The following is a 17,232-nucleotide window of genomic DNA, read 5'->3' as shown; positions in this document are numbered from 1 at the left end:
CCAGAGGCATTAAATATTAATTTCTCCACTTAGGATCCACTGATTCAGAGAGAAAGTGGAAGCCATAGGGCACTTAATGGGATACTTATCACACTTACTCCGATAGGCCCAGTGCTAATCTTGCTATATAACATTTGCTATACTCGAAATCACGCTACATAGTGTTCCATCAAAACCATGATGAAACATCTGCTTTTGGGTCTGTGTGTATGAAAGTTCAAGCATGTGTTTTTCTGTCTTCATTTAAACACATGTGTGGTGCAAAAACTGCAAGTGTGTGGGAGTGTGCGTGTGTGTGTGCATCAGTGTGTGGTTTCGTGCCTAACTGAAGCTGGATTTTTACAGTGGGCTGTTAAATGCCCAATATCAAAACTTGGCCCTGCAGAGCTGTCAGCCACACGGCGAGCATAGGCCTAATATCTCACATGGGCCGCGGATTAGTTTCTGTCTGTTGCTCATGGTGAAATGTGTAATCTCATATCTGAGAAGTGGGAGGGAGAGGAGGAGGAGGAAGGAGGGGATTCTTTCCATTAATGTCTAACCTTTTAAAAATGGATTTGAAAGTGTGACGAGATAAGGGCCGAATGCGATCCTGAAAATGTCTCCGCCTGTGACAAGTACCCCGTAGAAAAAGAATGGGAGACAATCACACGGCCCGTAGTAAAATTAAACACACTGCACTTAAGATGTCGCCTTTTATCAACTATCAAACGTGTGTACAAGGGAAATTAACACTCTGTGTTCATAGCATAAGTTCTGTGTTGGACTGAAGCTATTCCCATTAAAATCCAACACCTTTTAAAGCAGCTGGACACGATCTGGAAAATAATGAAAACAATGTTGTTTAGGGGACGTTACCACACAACATCATAACTGATATCTCACTTTTCAAGAGAAATAAAATGTTTTTTAAAAATCTGTTTTTATCAATCCTTGAAGTAGGTGGGACATTTAATGGATAAGGTTTCTGTTATTTTTTCTTTTTATTGTCAACAAATTCAGACAAAAACAAACTGTGAAATACACTTGTACACAAAATGTATTGCCATACAACTCCATTATCATCCAAGTACCATTAGGAATGCATAAAATAACCATAGGCCTACTGTTGAATCTGGGTGAGATATTTCTTTATTACAATGAGCAATACACATAGTTCCTCTACAAGCATGCTCAATAACATCTGGTGCTACTCTAGAAATTGCAAACGTGAGATATTTCCCATTGATCATGTTCCTTATGATGATCACCCGATTGAAAAGTAAGGCAATGAATGAAACCTACTGACCTTAATGATCCTCTGACTTTGCTGCATGCCATTAGCGTGGCTGTAGACTTTTAGTTTTATTGGAAAATATAGATTATGTCATAGAGCCACAATTTACATACATCAAGTTGTGGCTACATATACAAATGCCATTTTAAATAATTTAATTTAAATTCAGGTCTTGTGGATAATAGTTTAAAGACTGAATAACACTAGAATTACCTTTGAAGTGTGGACAGACTCACAGGCATATCCACATGCAAACACAGATGAATAAGCACAGTGTGAGCTTTGAGACAGTCCTGATAACGATTTGAGACATCAATGAAGCAGTAGGGGAAACGAAGGTAAGCTTTTAAAAAGGTTAAAAGTTTTCAGTGCATGGCAGACTGGAAGTGTGTCCTATATACTACATACTGAAGACACAATAACAACTCTTAACCGCTCCTGGCCTACCATTACAACATCTCCCTGATCAAATGGATGCCTTCTTTCTTGCCAGGCTTCAGCAACTGCAACGCAGCAAGCTGGTTGGCTGGCTCAGACAGACACATCCTATCTAGTTCTTTTGCATACACATAAGCTCATTCTCTTTTCCCCCTCTTTCTCCAAAGTACACACAAACAGGTGAATCCTGCCAGACATGCAAATGTCTGGAGGAAAATGTTACGAGATGGCAACTAGCATCTAGCTGGGAATAAGATGTAACTGGTAAACGATGATTGATGGTCATCCAGTTGTTGGACAGGTAATGGGAGATTGATCGGCCAAATTTTCCTCACAGTTCAAACACATTGCTGCCTCCCCCAACTGCCAACAAGGCTTGAACAGGATCCACACTTCCACAGAAAACATGAATCTAATTGTCTTCACTCTTGTATTCAGCCACAAAGCATGGGCACGAGCATTGTGCCTAGCTAACAATAAGTGATTGGCAAGATTAGCAAGTCATTACCTTGTGGTTCTTAAATATTTTACACTATTACTGATGTTAAACCAACAATTGATGCTTCTGGTGTTGTCTTGAATCCTTCACGTGTACAGTACGGGAGCCTCCTTTAAGACTGACATAATCCCTCTTCCTCGTGAAAAGGAATATGAGGCTGTTTAATTGCTGCTGTAAGACATCTATTATGAGTGCCCTTGCAGAGAGAGCCATGACTCCTAGAGGGGACTTACGAGATCTGTACCTGCCCCTCATCTAATTCCCCTCAGGATGAGATGGCGTGTTCACGAGAGCCTGTAAGACCTTATGAGAGGACTCATATTCACCATCCAATATCACCAATACTACTAACATTAGAACACTACACACATGTGAGTGAGAAAGACATCACATCATCTCCAGCGCTGATGTTGGATAACATCTGTTAGGCACAACTGTACGTCACTTTCTCGGGCTCCAAAAAGTCTCCCCTCATTGATCTGGCGCTGAAGTGGTACTCAAGTTAATTAAGTGTCTTCATCCTATTCCGGCAGGTGGCGAAAGATTTCTCACACAAACTGTTGACTGTTTGATACGGAGAGGATGGGTCCCACAATTTAGGGACATCGATACACTCAAATGTCTTTCTCTATAGGTTAGTGTGTCATATGCTTGGAGATTCTGGACACTTAGAAAAAGCTCAAGCAGTGACGCAAAGAGCATACAGTTGAGTTGAAACTTAAATGTTTAAACAGTTTTAAAATATACAGTAGTAACGCCAATTAGTGCTAATGCTTATTTTCATTATCAGATGGTCTGCAGTTATTTTATTTATTTAAAAAGTGAACAATATTCTTATTCATTTTACAGAGCCCAGGATGACGTCTTCAGATTTCTTGATTTATGCAACCTGCAGTCCAAAACCCAAAATTATTCAGTTTACAATCGTATATGACAAAGAAAGGTATTTTTTTTTCTTGAAAGATCTTTTAAACGACGATTAATCGATTATCAAAATAGTTGCTGGTACATTGTCTGTCAATCGATCGGCTAATGGTTTCAGCATTGGTTTGGCATTAAAGGTCCAGTTTTTAATATTTCTGAGGATCTATCGACAGAAATGCAATATAAGATCCATAACTATGTTTTCAGTAGTGTGTAAAGACCTTACATAATAAATCATTATGTTTTTATTACCTTAGAATGAGCCATTTATATCTCCATAACCGCGGGTCCCCCATTCCATGGACGTTGCCACGTTGCATCGTCATGTTTCTACAGTAGCTGAAAACAGACTAACAGTGCTACAGAGTGCGTTTCGTCACTACGTTCTTCTTGTTCTACTTCTGGTAGAATTCAGGTAGCGCAGACACTCATCACTATGTTGAATACGTACATTAGAGGAAGAACTAGTAATAATATACTGCAGGGGTCTGCAAATAAGTTTTGCATTGGAGCAATATTTTCAACCATGGGTGGGTGAGAATATAAGTCATAATATTAACTTACATCAATATATAATTTAGTTAGCTCAGTTGGTAAGGTGCAGGGCTTGCAACCCAAGGGTTGTGTGTTCAATCTCACCTTGGAACAACTTTTTTTTTTCCTCTCTTCAACAAATGGATTCTGCAGCGAATGTTTCTCAGATCACGGCATGTGCTGCACTGTTTTTGTTTCGGTGTTTGATCCACATCCATCAACCTACAGACGCTTTTTAATTTCCCCAGTATCTCCAGGCAGGGGACATTTAGGGGAATTACGTTTTCTGATGGCTCTTTCAGAGGTGTGTCAAGCAGGCTACAGACTCTTTTAATGTCGTTCAGAATTTTTCAAAGTAAAAGCTCATTTCAACTCCAACTACAGCATTACAGTAAACAAGCTTCTCGCGCGTTTATTTTGTAGGCAAAACCACTAAAGAGGAAGTGATTATGTGAGTAAATGTAGTTGTCACGACTGAGATCTATTTCAGCACCTCTATCAAAGTATTTATTTATTTACATTTTTCGCCGCTATCAAAGCACCATAATCTGGCAGCGGGCCAGATATTATTGTTTTGGCAAGGGTCCATAATCACAGAGAGAATTAATGTGTTTCCCTTGTCAATTTTTGTATAAACTTTATTTAATGTGTGGTTTATAATGGACTGTGATGCAGAAACAGTGAAAGTGTTTCACACTCTTGGCTTTCCATGTTATCTGTCAGTGGCCAAGTCGCAGTAACATAGGGTTTTACTGAATATCCATCCATCCATCCATCCATCTTCATCCGCTTATCCGCGGGGGTTTTACTGAATAATTAACTAAATATAATTTCTTAATAAATATACCAAAAGAAACCTCATTTCTTGATTGGCTACTCTCTGCTGTCTCAGAATAGACACCTTTTGTGCTGTGTCAGCCACCGTAGCTGTCCTATGCACTTTGAAGGGATGGCGGCAGACAGATGGTTGCAATTCACAACCCTCCCCGCTAGATGCCACTAAATCTTACACACTCAACCTTTAACTTCTACATTATTCCCGATGGTGTTTGCACTGATGGTTGTTTTCTTGGTAATGTGATTTCATGTAAGTGTAGGCATATACAGACCTAATTTTACCAGACAGTATTTCAGGTAGAGTTTTGATCAAAGCCAAAACCAATATCCATCTAGTTTTAACCAGACCTGAGCCCAATTACCTAAAATTTGATTAGAACCAAGTTACCACTTTTATTTATTTTGAGTAAAAACTCCCTAACTGCATTAATCTGATTAATAAAGACAAGTCAAATAAGAAAAAATAAATAAGATGAAACAGGAGATCCGATCCGAGCCCACCGCAGCCCCTATGGTTGGGGTCAGACCAGGTCGGACTTATTCACTGACTGTTGACATCTTTGGTGATTGTGTTAGACTGTGCTTTCAGTCTCTCACAGGGGGACATGGTCTCCACAAGCAATAACCCTTCTCAAACATGCTGCCATAAACTTTATTCCCATACCCCTTTATCTTTATTTGATGCGTCTTTTTGAGCCAGAACAGCAGTTCATTTCAAAGCTGATTTGACATTGTAAAGTTTGTCCTGTAAAAGCAACTTAAGTAAATAAAAATAATGACACCGCATTTGATAAGAGCCATGTGGCATGCACTGTAAAACGTTTTAGGTAATATAAACTATAGACACAAACAGCAGTAAATGGGATGTTCCTGTAAATGACACTGGTATTCTACTGTAAGAAAAATCAACAAAAGAAACAATGTCTGATGCTGTGGCCTGCATGTAACACCAATTTATCAAAAGACTAAGGTACAATCTCACAGAAGGTTCAAGGTTGAAAATGTGATAACACTATTGCACCTCAGTGGGTGCTTGACTGGAAATGATACTTCTTTGCACATCTCAACCCTCGACACAATGCTATGTTGAAAAAACAGCTCCATGCACATACACAACACACACGCTCTATACATTTTGGTAAGGTGGATGTCACAATGTCAAAGCAAAGAGCAACCAGTCAGAAACATACGTAGTGGATAAGACACATGCCTTTGGTGCAATAGACCCGGGTTCGAATCCACTGTAATCAACATACTTAACCCCTAGTTGCTCCAGAGGCGTGCGATCTCTGACATATGTAGCAATTGTAAGTCGCTTTGGATAAAAGCCGTCAGCTAAATGAATAAATGTAAATGTATTCCTTGATCACTAACCCATGTTAGCGTGTTTTCCTCCACCCTCCGGTGTTTATTGCCAACTACATTACACCAGTGGAACAAATAGTCGTAGCTCTTTAAATATTTACCCCCTCAGGCCAGCCCCAGCTGCAGCTATGGGTGACATTTCTCATTTGCTGAAGAAAAAAGTCTGCCTGCCTGTCCTCTCATGTGAATCATCCAAAACTGTAATCACTCCAGCAACATGCTGCTGCACAGAGACCCGGTCTGGTGTGACTGCCCTGACAAGAGGCACACGGCTCCTCTATATCCCAACAAACTCAGAAGCAGCAACTCCTGCTAAAGCCACGTTTAATGTTAAGGTGATGCCCCGTCATGTTTAGGTAATTATTATCATCAATCCTGCAATCAGACGATCAAAAGATAAAAAGGTGTGGAAGTATGACATAAGTGACTAAGCTACTGAATGAATAGTGGTGACAGTGACTTATACAAGTGCTGAGACAGAGCCAGCTTCTTCTCTTTCTGCCAGCTCTCTGCCTGACATGCATTATGTAAAAAAGAGAATAAGTGTAGCATCTAAGCTAGACAGAGGTGCTGCTCACTCCACAGAATGTATCACAAAACATTTCAGTATTTGATTCATGGTTAAATCAAAGACTTACACTTTGATTGCACCTAGGAGAAGAGGGGGAGTCGTGTCGAGATGTGAGCGCAGCTCTACGCAAGGCTTGCACTCAGCAAAACAGGGGAAGAGCTGGAATGTAATACTAAAAGCTAATATACAGTATGTGAGCCAGGGGTACTTCTCCTCTCTTCAGTGAAACATCACACTGTTACCGTGCTTCTTTGCATCTGCTGAGAGCGAAACTAAAGCCCTTGATCCCGACGAGAGCAGAGCACATTGGCTCAGCTCTGAGTAGACTTTTCATTACACGCTTACACCAAGTCACACATTTACAGGAACGGAGGCTGTCAATGGGGGACAAAAAATACAAAATTGCTTGTGAGAAAAGATAAATAAAACAGTATTTATCTTGTCTAAGGAAATTCTTTGTACAGCATGCAATAGGTGAAATATTAAACAGGATCTTGCGATTAAACATGAATGTCCACAGCATTGATTTTGCTGTGGTGTACTTCATGCATACTGTCCAAAATACCACAGCAAAATCAGGCCTCAGCACTCCACCATGTAAAATAGTTTCATTTCTATGACATCATTTATTCACCCATCTATTGTATATATTTTTGTATATAGCCTTTTTTTTGTTAGTAGCATAAAAGGAACTACAATTTAATCCTGTTTTACAACCCTGTGTTGTAAAATGAAATCTACCACAGACATGCTATTGCAGTTCCCCATGACTTCCCTTTGTGGATGTGAGAGATGAAATAATTTTGCGCCCAGACTTAGCCTGAATGTTCTACAAACATAAAAGCTCAGCAGCAACATTATAAAAACTGATGTTTTTGTTTGTCTTTCACGAAGGAGCCTAAGCTCACAGGCCTTGATGCAGATTCAACTCCACAAGGACAGAGAAAAAAATATTGTGATAAAAGACGAGGTAAGGGATCCAGTTATACATCCGTACAGTTCCAGCACTCTTTATTAAGCATGCATGTGTGCTTTACAGTTTATGCCTCGAAGAAGGCTGAAATCCACAAGGACGAGCAAAAGATGTTATGATGAAAGGCGGCACGTGAAAGGTATTCGGTTCTATCAGCTCAGTTCCAATTGCACTCTTATTTTGTACACATGTATGCCATCCTCATACTTTCGTTGATGCCTTCAGGGAAAAGGTTGAACAAGTTCCTTAGAGCAGGCATTAATCCTCATTTAAACTCAACTCACAAAACTTACAGAAAGCAGGTCAAAAGGTCTTTTTGTTGGAAAAGCTCAATAGCTCATACCACTTAACCCTCTGGGACGTGAGATGAGGAAGAGAAAATCCTACATAGCCTGCCTTGCTGCCTGAGGTTTTGATAATATTTCTTTGCAAATACACACTGCCAACTTTGCTCAGTTTCCCAAGATAATTGAAGTTAAATGTGTCTTTTTTTGGCAAGTCCACAGAGGAAACTGACATATAGAGGAGTTTGCGAGTAAAAGTAAAAGGAATAAGACCAGGATAAGACCCAAGGCAGATGAGCTGCGCAGCTAATAGGCAGACGAGGTGTCTGGACAACGACAAAGATAAAGAGCATAAAAGTGAGGAGAGAGACAGTGTGTGTGAGAGAGAAAGCTCCTCTGGGTCATTAGGCTACAGACAGACACATGCAGGTGCCACCTCATCTTTCATTCTTTCACTCTCGCTCTCCGAGCGGAAAGGTATGAGGGCATTGAGCCATGTTCAGTGAACCTGACATGTGCTGGAGATACTGTGGCAAATGAAGATACATTGCAGGGCCAGGGGATACTAATTGTCCTCCTACATTTTCAACAGTCCATCACCATTCTCGCTGGGTACAGTACAAGTGACTGGCACATTTAATACAAGATACACAATAATGCAAAAAACGCAACATGAAATCCTGTCTACTTATTCAGGTATTTGGCTGTGTCCATCTAATGTGTCGTATTCTATATTGCAGTGATGAACAGTTAACCGTGACATCTCAACCTAAGTTCCATTATTAGAGCGTCTGCTGTCAGATAAAGCTGTGATAAGACAATGCAGTGCTGCCTAGGCACAGGAGCCGCACAGATTCATCCAGACACATCAGACAAGACAAATAGACCTCAGCTAATGCTGACAGAGCATCCCGGGTGGAAAATTTAGACAGACTTTCAATCATTCATTTGACAAGTTGGGACATATTCAAGCAAGAGGATTTCTGTTTCCCTAATTTCAAACCCCATAATCCATTTTTTTCCCGTCAGGGCTTGAATGAATGATTCAATAGGACCAACTAAGAAAGCAAGTCACCTTGGCAACAAATTGAATTTGTGCATCTCAGATTTCATGTTATTAGGAGTGTGAAAACAATTCCGAAACACAGATGGTGCAAAGATTAAGTGGTTTTCACACATTTTGTGAGTGTATATATAAGGACTGTACCTGAATCACAATTTTGTCAGTCCTATTGTATTTGGCTGTTCAACATGAAGATTCAACTATGTGTTCCTTTTTTTCAGTTCAGCGCCACATTAAACTCCTGCATCAGCCAACATGAGCCTCATGTTTCACCTGCAAGTCACATCCCACAAGCTGTGGGATCATCATTTCCACATAGTCAGAGAAATTAGAAGTGTGCTCATAGTTCAGTTAAAATCCCAGCGCACCACGCACACTGTCAGCCAAGAGGTTGTGCCACAGTCTGATTCAAAATTGGTTTAGCCGACTTTACTGATTCACTGATTCATTACTGGAGAAGAGCGCTTCCGAGCAGCTAAAAGACAACAGATTTGCCCTTCTCTGCTTCCATCACAGTTTTGTGGTTTGTGGTCATTTTGAAGTTGTGAAGTTTACAGCCTGCCATGCTGTTGCTCCTACATTGCTCTGTGTACAATGATGCATCTAAAAAACTACATCAACTTTTGGTGGGCAGCTCTAGTATGTACGAGTGAGGTGTGTGTGCGTCACATGATGGGAGATAGGGTGTGATTTTTTTTGGACACTTGGGGGCAGTAGAAACAAGCTGTGAAAACATTGTAACCTTTGAGTTGATATGGCGAACATGTTTGCAGTTTCCTTTACATCCAGTAGATGAGGAGAAAAATTTGTATTTTTACCCGCATGTAAGTCGAATATTCACTCTCCTTTTAGCTCTATTTTTGGTCTCCCAACAACTCCCAACAGTATGTTCACCAGCTAGTAGCTAACTTTGTTACTCTGCGGCGCAGGAGGGTTCATTAGAGCTTTTTTGCTGAAAACACCTGCCTATTGTGGCCAATGAACCAAAAAGTAAAGTTGTGGGCTACAAAACGAAAACTTTGCTAAAAATAGCGAAGCTGAGAGCTGAGGGAAACTGCAGAGTCGGGTAATAACTGTCTGTGTGTTTGTCAATACGAGTCAGCCTTTTAACAGAAACGTAGTCATGTGATCCATTGTTACTACAAAAAAAATTAGAATAGCTGCTTTGAAGTAGATTTTTATCTATTAATATTTCAGAGGCTAAAATGACAATGAGCAACATTTGAGATCAATTCAGATGCAAAAGCTGAAACAATGATTCTATCTGTCGGATAGAAGGTAAAAGCATAGCTAAAACAATCTTTGCCGTACATCTGGTTATTTCAGAGCTTTGTTTTCTTTAGATTGTCCTGGCTGTCTGTTCACATTACCTGAACTGTGAATAAAAATAAACGCCCAAAACAACCAATTTTATACATCTCACTGAAGTCAGTTCAACAAACTTGACTACAACAACAACAACAACTAAAAGTGCAAGGAAGTGAAACGATTTTGAAAGTAAATTAGTAGTATGGTTAAGACAATGTAATTTGACTGCCATTGGTTGCTGGGGCAAAGTAAATCCTCTGCAAGCAAAACACTCAATGAGTAACATTTGTCTCCCGCAGTGGTTCTAAATGATGCCACCAAGTAGCTCTGCTGCATCACAATTACCTGGCAGTGTGTCTCTTTGCTCCATTAACATAAGCAAGGCATTTAATTTCACTGAGATGCTACTAAATGGTTTGAGGGGGCTAAAGGTGAAACAGAAGCTGCGTAAGATACTGTATGAATAAAGATGGCAATAGTCTATGATACAGTTACTTTCTTTTACTCTGTTTAGTATAAATAAAATGGATGTGCTGCAAGGGGCTGGAATGACAACACCTGACAGAAAAATAGTGCATAGAGGACTATTTGAAATAGACAGCTGAAAATAGACTACTACTAAGTATTCTCAAGGTATTGCTACAAAGGTTGTTTGAACACACCTTGCACTGTGGTTTGTCTGTTTTCATGTTCTTCCATTTATTGTAAATAACTCGGGGAATGAGCCACCTGTGTTGAATAGCACCTTACCATCTGACATCAGAGGAGAATGGGATCTAATGTACTACCCTCGAATCTCACTTGAGGAGGGAGAAAATGCACCACAGGACACACAGTTAAAGGCTTGAGATGAGAAAGGCCGCTGAGTAAATAAATGCCAATGACAAAGCATTATTGCCACAGGTGAATCAGATTCTGTTTGCCAAGACAGAATATGAAACAGTGAGAAGTATAGATTATTTCTTTATGACTCGTTCATAGCAAGTCGAAATTCAGACTGCTTATATTTGGCTTTAAGTATATCACTAATATGGTGAAATTAGTAGGTACGGTAGGGGGAATGTTTGTACCATCACAATCTTGAGAAGGCAAACAACTAAACCTAACTGACCATTTCAGAATCTAAACTAAACCCGGCCCCCAATCACAGCATAGCAACTTTAACAAGGCAGGACAGGCCTGTGAAGCTTTGCATTTATCCAAGTGTGTTTGTCTGCTCTAATTACGACCCAATGTCCCGGTTTGTCCGGGATTGTCCCAGTTTCTGGGTGTCCCAAGTCCTGACAAATACCTGTAAAACACTAAAACGTCCTGGTTTCCAACATTCACGGCCAAACTGTCCTGGTTTTCACAACAATTAAAATGTTAATTATAATATTATACTTGTTTTCAGTGCTTTCATAGATGTGGATCATGTTCTGTCTCACTCATTTTTACCCAACTTAAAATAAAAACAAACAATGCACCATTTGTCTGAATTCAACACTTATGCGTCTCTATGAGTGTCAGTTAATCAATGTTTCGGTTTCAAGGCTGTTGTTAGCCTGAATCATAGGCAAGCGTCGCTTGCGGCTCATTCTGACAGTACAGTATGCGGTTAGCTGTCATGCCGAAGTCTGCCTTTTCTAAAGAGTTTAGGAAAGTACCTGGCAATAAATATGCTGTGTTTGCTGTGTTGAAAGGTGTGCTTGATAGGCATCCTAAGCGCTGAAATAACTGTGTGCCATCCTGATGAAAACACCTATGGTGTTATAAGAGTAGTGCAAGTGCAGAAGGGTCCCATTTTGGGGGTTTGAAAATATGTTCACCCTAGCTATAACGTAAGCTATATTAGCTACCTACAGTATAACCTACCATTATTTCCAGGTAAGTAGGTAATATGTTTGTGTGATTAGAGGAAAAATACCTTTTCAGGACTGGATCAGCAACTGTGTGGAAACTGAAATGCTAGTATTAAAATTACAATAACAATAATTTAAGGGTTCTTATTTTAAAACCAATCATCATGAACTTTAAAAAGTCAGCTTGAGAGGTTTTCATCCAGCTTTTTAGAATTAGCTTACACTAGCTAGTGACATCTGATTCAAGCAGTCATCATTTCCGCCAACAAAATCCAAGATAGCCAGCTCAAAATACCCTTTATAATAACCTTTTGATTATTTCTGTGTGAAATCAAGGAGTCAGAAATTATAAAGAATTTTGAGTGGTACATCTAGCATTGTTTTTATTGTAAACTGCTTAAGCTTGACAGGCTGCATAGGAAAAGCAGCATAGTGGGGCTTGGTGAACGGTCGATTAAATGGCAAGATATGCAGCAAGTGGGAAATGAAGAAAGAACAAATAATTTTCGGTCTACTTTCCCAGTTTAGACATATCAGCGGAGCTCACCTCTAAGTGAATATCTGATTATGTGTGGAAATGTGAAGAAAAAGTCAAGAAATGGCACACAGGCCATAGAAAGTGCCAATTCAAGCTCCACTCCTCCCTCCCCTCTTGCCGGCCATAAAACGCAGTGTAATAGGATTCCTAAGCTTTTCCAGTGACTGCTTCCACTATCACACAGACATTTAAGTGCACTAATCCATGACAAATTGTCTCATCTGATCCATGACAAATCGTCTGAGGGGCCGATAGAGACGAGGAGATGGAGGGGGGGAGGGAGGGATGGGGGCCAAGAGGATGAAGGGCTGGGGGAAGAGGCCAGGCGCAAAGAGAGTGCTTCTCGGCACCTGAATGATCAGGCAGTTATTGCCTAGTTTTTAGAAAGGTTGCTTTCATCACCACGAAGGGCATGCTGTGTGATAGAAAGTGAGATCACATAGTGTTAATGAGCTTTCTACCTAAGCCAGCAGTTTTCAAAGAAATTAAAATCCCATGTGGAGGTATATTATAGGATTTCAGTTCCTTTGTTAGCAAACAGGAGGATTTGTAGATGCCATGTTCAAAAAATGTCTGTTTCTTATTAAATTCGAATCATATGTAATTTATGATTTTCATTGCCCTATAGTTTAATTTAGCTCTTAAAGAGGGGGGTTTTCATGATACACACACAAGAGAATATTTACAGTAGCCAAACAAAATAGCATAGATGAAAATATGCCTACTGCAGCCACAGGCTATTCCACAACCTTGGACAGTAATGACTTTGATGTGTTTGTGTTTATGTGTGTGTGTGTATACATGTTGCTGTATTTCCACATGCGCCAAGGCTGCCAGTCTGATCAAACAATTCCTTTTCATCCAAAATATGATTAAGGCATCATCCATTCAAGTGACTGTAATTTAACTGAATTCTCTTTCACCATCAATTCTCACTATAATTAGTCCCCTGCAGTTTAATGGGGATGTAAATAAAGCTGATTAAATAGCAAAACAAAAGCACAGAGGACCTATATGGAAAGCTATGGTAAGTATGGCTGGATCTGTCATAAAAGCTCTTACACCTCCACAGAAGAAGCATTGCAGCAACATTACCACTTTGAATATGATGGTGTAAAAAAATTAAAGATTTTTAAAAAAGTGCGTGTTCACTTGAGTGTTTCCGCCGCAAACACTGGGCTATTGTAATGAGGAGTCGTAGAACTATGGAAATTAGTTCCAAGTTGAAAACGGTGTGTTCAGTCAGTTTGTGAGCCAGTGAAGCTAATTTCTTAACATTCCCAAACACTGCCAGAAAAATCATCAATCTTCTGAAGCAGCCATCCGTTCAGCGATTGGAAGAAAAAAAAAAAATCAATTCATACTGTGTATGTATGGCTCCTAGACTTCTACAGTGTCCTCATTTACCAAAAGACAGCTATCCTAAATCAAGTTCAAGGTTTATTTCAACACCCTGTATCTTGTCAGAGTCTCCTCCCTACAGAAACCCCAATCCTTAGATCTAAAGTTAAAAAACTGGAGCTTCAATACGCACATAAAGCCAAAGTTGAGCATTACAGTGTTTTGACAGGTTGTGTTCTTAAAGCCGCAGATGCATTTCTTAATTTACCAAACACATCTTTGCCTATGATCACGCTGTTTCTCTTGTTTGATCATATGATGCGGGTTGGCTAATCAAAGTAATTACATGTTTTCTTCCACCTCAAAGAGTTTTCTACACTGAGGGAGCTTTATGGCACATTGAACAATGTGCTCATTAAAATGCCTTCCAATCATCTGTGATTAGACTTTACATGCAATTTCAAAACAATGGATGAAAACATAACAGCAGCAACACTGCATTAGTTATCAGCCTTTTAAGCTACTGTATACCATAACCAATTTTGTGCAGTCATGTGTAACATTTTTCTTGTACATGCAAAATCAGTGTTCCTATAGCTGCCACTCACAACTGAATCGCATTTCATTTCAGTGTGATATTCTTTCAAATGAACAGCAGATAACTTACATAATACGGGGGCTTCATTATATGTGAAGCACAGTTCTGTAATAGTACACATATATGCTGTACTGTCTTGTCATCACAGCTGACAAAAAAAAAAAAAAATACAGTCAAACAACATTTAAGCAACAGACTGCTATCAAAGCTTAACAGGCTAGTGGAGTTTTACAGCTTCACCTGGAACAGGAATCATGTTGTTCTATTAGATCTGAGACTCTCTTAAACTGCCCTGTCAGAGTCCTAATAAAACAAAGCAGCAGCTAAAGTGTTGTTATATTCAGACTGCCCCTCTGGGTATTGATACATTATGAACATGGCTTCTGTACGCATACTTCAGCTGAACAAGGGTAAATAAAAACAGTACCTGCTAAGCGTAACTTAATGATAATCCTGCAGTACACTGAGTAGACAACACATTATGGAGCACTTTCATTTTAATTTTAGAAGACACCAAATCTACAGTAACTTCTGCCAGCAATGCACCGACAATGTAAATTGGTTACACTTTTACTGACTTGTGATGGAGTCCAATACTACGTGCTGTCAAGAGTGGCCTGGTTTGTGCAGAAGCAGTCTTGGCAGTGAGCACTTCTGCTCGCTGCGTTGGCAGGCGGAGAGAGTGCAGAGCCAGGCTTGTGTGTGTCATGTCACATTCAGCTCATCTGTCAATGTAGTGGATTATTTCTTGAGAGACCAGAATTGGCTACCCAGAATCAGGCCGCCATCAATCTTCAACCACACTAGCAGGACGCAGGGGAGGCTGTGTGAAGCAGAGGCTCATGGGAAAGAGAGCGGCGCTGCTTCCTGAGCAGGTGAGGAAGCAGTCAGGCAACTCGTTACTCAATCTCCGCTTCTGCGGTGACTATGCCGATTTGTCACGGAAACATTCGGAAAAAAATAAAATAAATACAATCTTAAAACTTTATCTCAGCAGTTACTTTTTTTTCTCAGCTCACTGTTGCAGAAGGCAAATAAGCTCATTTCTTCAACACTGTTAGATACTTAAACAGGCTGGAGGATTACATCTGCACCTAGCTCAACGTGACCTTCACTTCCCCTATTCAGATAACCATACAATCCCTTGTCAGTGTGTCTTTGTCTATGTGGGATGGTTTGTGAGTTTTGGTACCACACAGTCTGTCAAACAGTCAGCTGGGCCACATGCCAAGATCTACAAAAATGTATTTCAAGACATGGTTTCTTACAAAATACCAACCCCTTATTTCACTTCAGGACTTGGCCAGAGGACAATACAGTAGCAAAGCATGCCACACTGGAAGGTACGGGAAAGCAGCTACACCTATCTTGTCATCAAGCAATTTTAAAGATAATGAATCAATAAAATCAGCAAAGGGATGGGTGTGCGTATCTAAGATAAAACACTATATCTATTAATCTGTTTACCAACACATTTGAACGTTGTATGTCTCATGCTCCATTAAGAAAATCATTTTACAACTTAATTTTCTGTATGGCAGACAGTTTATCACATCTTATCATCATCTTTTAGAAACACCGAAACATTATTTGACTACGGAAAACAGTAAAGCATGAAAGCCAATAGATTTTTCAAGGCAAGACATCTCTTTTTTGTTACGTCCTACATAGCCATATCTATTTATATCTGAGGGTTCTGGCCTCAATGAAACCAGAGAGCTTCTCAAATTATAAAATCAATTCTAATTCAAATATTCATCATAGCATTTCAATTCTAAGAGAGCAGTTCTGGTTAGATCGGTTAACGCCACGGCTGAGTAAGATTGATGTCAGCTTAATCCTCTTAAAAAAACATGATATACAGTAAATTGTACAGTTGCCGAGCAGCAGGAAAAAAACAAAAAACAGACAGACATGTGTGCTCTTCGAGCGCCCAGTTGTGATAGACCATTATCCCTGGGCTGACGAGGATAGTAAAATATCATAAATATCCTCAGATTATGATTGTCAGCACCAATTATGGTTGTCATCCATCACAGTTTGTTTGATTTAAAAGTTTTCTGAAGAGTACTTGTGTTAAAATAACACTGTAACAGATTCCCAGCATCAGTGTGAATGCTGGTGTACAATAAAATATCTCTCCGTTGATCACCTCTAGGTGACTTTACTCAAAATTGAGTGGCTCAGCCTGAATCTGTCTAACAGCCTGAATCCGTCTAACAGTGTGTTTATTATCTATCGCTACAGTGTAAACCTGCATCCTCTCAGACTTGATGTGTCCACAGCTCGGGTGTCCCCAGAGGATGCCTGAAAATCCTACACTATAATGGCCTCAGTGAGAAAATGTGGTATTTGTACGTACATGTCCGGACCCTCCTCATTGTTGAAAGCAGTAAGTGTGTGAGTTGATCTGTCTGACAAGAAACCTTCTTCCAGAGAACTCTCAGCCATATCTATTCTTTGCCTGGATGGCTCTTCTAGATCTACGCTGGGGGTGGTGGTTGAGAGGGATGACTCTTATTTTTTTCCCTTCTTCCCCTTTGGGACCGCTGCATTATTCAAGAGACACTTACTGAGCCTTGCACTTCCTTGTACATCTTTGGCACCAAGCTCGACTTGCCAACCAGCCATAAAGGAAAAAAAAAAAAAAACAGAAAAACTGGAACCCAGCTTTTAAAAATTCATTCAGAACTCTCTGTCGCTCATCCCTCACCCGCTTGTTCCAATTAACGGGACCAGGATACTTTGAGAACTTTCTATCTATCATAGCTGGGATTTTCATGTGTCAGCTGTTCCACAGCAAAAGTAAGCCAATTCTCCGACATGCTGCTTAAAGTCACCA

At 40.0% G+C, this 17,232-nt stretch overlaps 1 protein-coding gene across 8 annotated transcripts in view; it reads right to left on the bottom strand.

Annotated features, from left to right (window-relative positions):
- The window catches only part of LOC119886526 (chemokine-like protein TAFA-1), a 131,216-nt gene that overhangs the window by 109,814 nt on the left and 4,170 nt on the right, over positions 1 to 17,232 (bottom strand). The window lies entirely within an intron of this gene.

This window comes from Micropterus salmoides, unplaced genomic scaffold (assembly GCF_014851395.1).
Source record: "Micropterus salmoides isolate LMB-PRFRI ecotype aquatic unplaced genomic scaffold, ASM1485139v1 Ms_hic_scaffold_4, whole genome shotgun sequence".
Lineage (NCBI taxonomy): Eukaryota > Metazoa > Chordata > Actinopteri > Centrarchiformes > Centrarchidae > Micropterus > Micropterus salmoides.
The sequence above is the reverse complement of the archived record's forward strand: the minus strand, read 5'-3'. Positions and strand labels throughout refer to the sequence as shown.